General features: G+C 35.2%; 1 long non-coding RNA gene across 1 annotated transcript in view; it reads left to right on the top strand.

Moving 5' to 3' along the window:
- LOC122801115 overlaps positions 1-5,056 on the top strand; it is a 67,924-nt gene extending 62,868 nt beyond the window's left edge. The window contains exon 3 of the long non-coding RNA XR_006364668.1: positions 4,989-5,056. This is a non-coding gene — a long non-coding RNA (uncharacterized LOC122801115). The remainder of the gene's footprint in view (positions 1-4,988) is intronic.
- Positions 5,057-6,000: the final 944 nt, after the last annotated feature.

A 6,000-nucleotide genomic window follows, 5' to 3' on the forward strand; every position in this document is an offset into this window, starting at 1 on the left:
TTGGTAGTATATTTCTTCTTAGTAGTTGGATGTTCGAAGCAGCTATCAGTACATATATATTTGCACATTGTGCATCTTCTACAAGGAAAAGTTCCAATTCTTTTTGAGGTGACATATGGTTCCAGACAATTATCTTTGCATAATATTGTTTTTCAATTCTTTGCATTCTTGAAACAAAATCTAGGTTCTTCTCCTACCAATCCTTTGCATTTCTCATTTGACATTAATATTTTCCAATTTTTTCTAACAATCTCACAGACTCCCTGAGTGTCTGTTGTTTGCGTGAGCGTCATCCTCAGTTCTTTTTTTCATTCTTACCATCATAGATGTTATCATAACCTCCTTTTAGGAATGGTTTCCCTTTGCCATGTCTCTCCATAATTACTTGTTGTTTTACTTCAGACACCTTCTTCTCTTTATAGCCTCTCACCTTCAGATGTTCAGGCAGATCATTCATAGCCAAGCAAATAGTGGCATCATTCGACTGTATCCTTGAAGTTCTTAGAAACTGTCCTCTAACTATATTTTTATGAGTATACCTCGGATGCATACTATTTATTGGTAAGATGTTGTTCTTCCAACATTCTTTTCTGAAAAGGCTGGTCTCTATAATGCCTTCTTCATTTTGTGAAATACGCACATCCAAAAAATCCATTTGCGTGTTACTATATGCCATAGTAAATCTAAGGAAGCTTGTGCTGTCTTCTAGATATGCATGAAAATTTGTCAGTTCCATAGCTTCTTCTTCCCACATAATATGTATATCATCTATAAATCTTTGATAGACCTTCAGATAATTCTTCCAAGGGTTGTCCTGATAAACCACTTTATTTTCCCATTGCGTCAATACTATATTTGCATAGCTATTGGCGCATGGTGTACCCATATATAAAAAAAATATATATATATATATATATATATATATATATATATATATATATAAATTTACATCAAACATGAAGACATTGTTGTTTAAAATCAATTCCATCAGACTACACAACACTGTAACCTGCCTTTCACCATATGTGCCTTCATTCAGTAAAAAATCCCTTAATGCTGTAATGCCATAGCTGTTAGGGATACTAGTGAACAGATTTTTGATGTCCATAGTAGCCATAAGGTGTTTTTCTCCATTTCTCTTTGTATTATTATATTCACTTAATTTTCGAAGAAATGACTTTGTATCTTTTAATACAGCTGGAGTCTTCTCTAAGATTTTCTTAATGTGGTGTTCCACATAGATGGACACAGGCTCTGTAACATCGGCACTAGAGGATATTCAACCTGCAAGTAGCTACGTAGTTCCAGTGTAATCTGATTCTGCTCCTTCATTTCCTCCAGGTACAGCCTCACTCTCATTTTAATCCTTTCTAACTCATGCTCACTAATCTCTTTATATGAAGTAGCATCTTGCAGGAGAGTTCTTACATCTTCCTTATATCTCGCAGTGTCCATCAAGACAACCCCTCCACCTTTATCTGCGGGCCCAATAGTTAATTCTTCATTCTCTTCTAAATTTTTAAAGCCTTTTTTTCCTCCTTAGTAGTGTTGTATATTCTCCTTTTATTATTCTGTAAGTAATCAATAATTTCTTGTTCACAGACATTAATAAATGTGTCTACAACAGCATTATTTTGTGGTATGAAGCTGCTTGGTTTCTTAAACAAATGTATTGCAGTCACTTTATTGTCTTTGTACATGCTTCTCAGCATAACATCTCTCCCAAATGTCCTTAGACTTAATATTGCTTCATTATCATCCATGCCTCTCGTGGGTATAAATTTCAACCCCTTGTTTAAAATGTTAACATGTGCTCTTGTCAACTCAAAAGATGAGAGATTAAAAAACAGAGATTCATTATTCCTTTCATCTACCGTTCCTCTACATATGACCTCCTTCTTTTCCTTCCTCTGCTTAATGATCTCATCTCCTTCCTGTTTCTCACTTCTTTTATTCGAAGTGGGAGTACTGGAAAACCCCCATCTTTCATAGCATACTTAGATACAGATCCTGGATTCATTCCTTCTCTTTGATTATTCATATTATGAATTGAGCTAGAGGTATCCAATATCCGATTAGTGGACTGCACTATTATTTGTGTAGATACAATATCCATATGACCCTTAGCACTTGGGCTATCACTGTTCTTATTTGCTTCACCTTTGTTTCCATCAACTACATTAGATGGAATCCTTTTTGCAGCTCTCTGTGGATATTTATTATATGATTCATTCTCTTTAAATATTTGCTGTTCTTTATTAAAGTCCCTCGACCAAGTGAAAACATCCCCTCTCTTAAAATCAGCATTGTCCCTTTTAATTTTCTTAGTCTTTATTTGTTCCAACTTGTTATCATATAACGAGATCTTATAGTATATCTCCTCTAACTTCGAGGTACAAATTTCACTATCAAATTCCTGTTCCAAATATGCTTGTAAACCTTCTATTTTCTTAACCAATTATTTTTCTCTAGGTAAATAGTGTTCTATTAAAAGTTTCATATAGCTACGACTGTGCTCTAGATTAAGACTCTGCCATTTTTTCAACAGTGCTGGCTGAGAGTTTCCTTGCGTAGGCATTAATAAAACTCTAAGGTCTCTCGGCACAATATTATAGTGCAGACATGCCTCCAAGTGCTGCCGTTGCCATTGTAGTCTCTTTAATTCATATAGACCATCCTCCATCTCCCTTGAATCACTATAAAGTTTTCTCATGTCTAAAACATTATCTCTCTCGTTCTCTGTCACTTCAGTCTGTAATGCTTCCTCCATAAAGTCTAATTTCAATAATGGATTATTACTTTTGTTGAATAAAAATTTATTTGACTTACTTAGTGTTGATAACTGTCTTTCTTCTACTCTTAGAGGTACCACATGATTCATATATGTATTACCAGTGTATTCATCCATTGCCCTTTCGGCTCGTCCTTCCGCCATGTCTCCCTCGATTCCGTGTAGAAACAAAATAAGTCCAACCAACACAGCACCGGAATACGACAGGAGTGTGCTGTAGAAGATCCAGATAATTAAAACGCCAACAAACAGCACAATAAACACGGCCAGGATCAATCAACAAATCAATGAGGAATGCAAAGGATTGGTAGGAGAAGAACCTAGATTTTGTTTCAAGAATGCAAAGAATTTAAAAACAATATTATGCAAAGATAATTGCCTGGAACCATATGTCACCTCAAAAAGAATTGGAACTTTTCCTTGTAGAAGATGCACAATGTGCAAATATATATGTACTGATAGCTGCTTCGAACATCCAACTACTAAGAAGAAATATACTACCAATTTTTATGCTGACTGCACAACCAAGAACATTGTATATTTGGCTACATGTTCCGCATGCAGCAATTTCTACGTTGGAAAAACTGTGAGACAAATGAAAGAAAGAATGTCCAAACATGTAAGTGACATAAGGTTAAGGGATTATAAGAACCCACTGGTGAAACATATTAGAGACAATGTGGGACACAACTTTATGTTTAGAGTCTTGAAAATTTTATTTGCCTCAAAAAGGGGGGGGGGTGATATTAACACCAGACTCGAGCAGGAGGAAATGTTTTGGATTGGGAAGCTTAGAGCACATCAGAAACCAGGACTTAATACAGCATTCCCTATGAAACCCACCTTAAAAAGGCAGAGACTAAAGAGGCACTTATGACACACCTCTCTGAGTAGGTGTGACTATGCAATAGACTGCCTTATTGGTGTAAACCTGCTATTTTAAAAGAAGGAAATGATGTAATATCATTAATATGCAATAGACTGCCTTATTGGTGCAAACCTACTATTTTAAAAGAAGGAAATGATGCAATATCAGTTATAAGGATCTGAGGAAGGGTCGTGGTGGTGACCCGAAAGCGCTTATCCTATGTTCTTCCTTTTTATTATTTTATTGTTATTTTAATAAATATATGGACTATTTAGTACTACTTAGTACTTGGCCTGAGTATATGCTTCAATAGAAAATATATTGCGTATGGCATGTCTGAGTGATATGGAGTTATGGAGCTACTAAGCTGTGCTCTAGAAAGTTAAAAGTGTAACAGTATACCTTTGCTGTTAATCGCTTATTGTCAGCTGTTTGCAGTTTGAGCGTATATACCACAAGCTGTGTAGCTGCTTGTGTTTTGAACGTATTTTGCAACAAGTAAAAGTTTGAACAGCGCATTGATTTGTTGATTGATCCTGGCCGTGTTTCTTGTGCTGCTTATTGGTGTTTTATATATATATATATATATATATATATATATATGGATCTATATCATATTCTCGAAAGCAGACAATGTCGAATCTGACATTGTCGACACGAGAATATCGAACGTTCCGAATCTTGAGCATGTAAACGGAAATCTCCGCAAGGGGAGATTTCCATTTACTGCAATGTAGTGTGGTCTCAGAGTTGGTATATTTAAGTAGTGGGGGGTGTGAGTGGCGGAGCCCCCCATGTGGGGGGTGCAGGGGGGCTTGCCCCTGCTTAAACCCATTAAGGTACTTTTTTTTTTTTTGTCTTTTTATAAGGCCGATGTTTGAAGACATTGACCATATGGTGTCGACCATATGTTGTTCGATGTTTTCAACCGTCAATCTTATAATATAGACCTATAGATATATATATATATATATATATATATATATATATATATATATATATACAGTTTTATCCATATCTGTATCTAACCTGTATATATATCTATATCTATTTCATTTATCTATCTGTCTATCTATGTATACACACACACACACACACACACACACACACACACACACACACACACACACACACACACACACACACACACACACACACACACACACACACACACACACACACACACACACACATGATGCACTATGCTTAACCTTTAGATAATATAAATACAATAACTGCATAGAATTTTAAATGTTATAACTCTAGCCAACATAGAATAACTTATCTTTTGTTCTTCCATTACATTGCAATCAATGATGTCCACTGCAGTCCCGACTACAACTACAACTACAACTACAACTACAATTACACCTACAACTACAACAAGCAGTCCTACAACTACAACAAGCACAACAGGTACTGTACTTATTAACTTTGTTCTGCTTATTTTGGCAAATATAAATATGAGAAACAAATTCTCTTAGAGGGCTGAATAAGGTAGAGTAAAAAGTGATATAACTGCTTCCAATACAGCACAGCAGCACAATTTGTTCCCTGTTGATGATCAAATATCCTTAAAATTCTGCAACTTTTCACAAAAGAATAAAATACTCAGTTAAACAGATTAAAAACACTTTAAACATTTTCAGCCTTTTTCATGCTTCATTCTATTGAGATAAATTTTACAGGAAAATAATATTTATTTACTTCTGTAATTATTTATTTAAATTCTAGGGAGAGTTAGTGTTATCTGTAAAGTAATCTTGATTGCACTTTATGCTTGTTTTATTTGTTTGTTTGCTACCTACGTAAGTAGTGTTATCCCAAATGACTCTTTGTCTGTGGCTTGTCCACTGGCAGCACAAAGTTAAACAATATGAGTATGTGATGTGTGCATCTGTGTGTGTCTGGTAGGCAGAAAACCGGAACAGTTAATGACAAATCAGTTTAAGATGAGTTTATCTGCTCCCAGATGTATTCCATGCTTAGCACATTTCATCTGTAGATTGAAAAGTAAAAGAAGTGCAGGAAGGGTTGAGGTTATGCATAATGGTTAAGGTGTTTACTTGACAAATACAAAGTACAGGGTTTGATTCTCACGAGGTCAATTGGCTTAGTATTTACCTATGAATCTATCATTCATTAAGCATTATGGACCATTCTATGACTGCTGGACCTCAAGAAACTGTTTATTCTGTAAATGAAGAGTCTATTAGGCCTGTTATAACAGGGTTATATAAGTTGGTTTTACAGTTTGCAGATTCACTAGATTTATTAACAAATTTGTTCAAATTAGTAATGGCAATCCTGCAGCCATGAGGTGTTTCAGTACTAGGTTCAT

This window comes from Protopterus annectens, chromosome 4.part1 (genome assembly GCF_019279795.1).
Source record: "Protopterus annectens isolate FY-2018-M chromosome 4.part1, PAN1.0, whole genome shotgun sequence".
Classification (NCBI taxonomy): Eukaryota; Metazoa; Chordata; order Ceratodontiformes; family Protopteridae; genus Protopterus; species Protopterus annectens.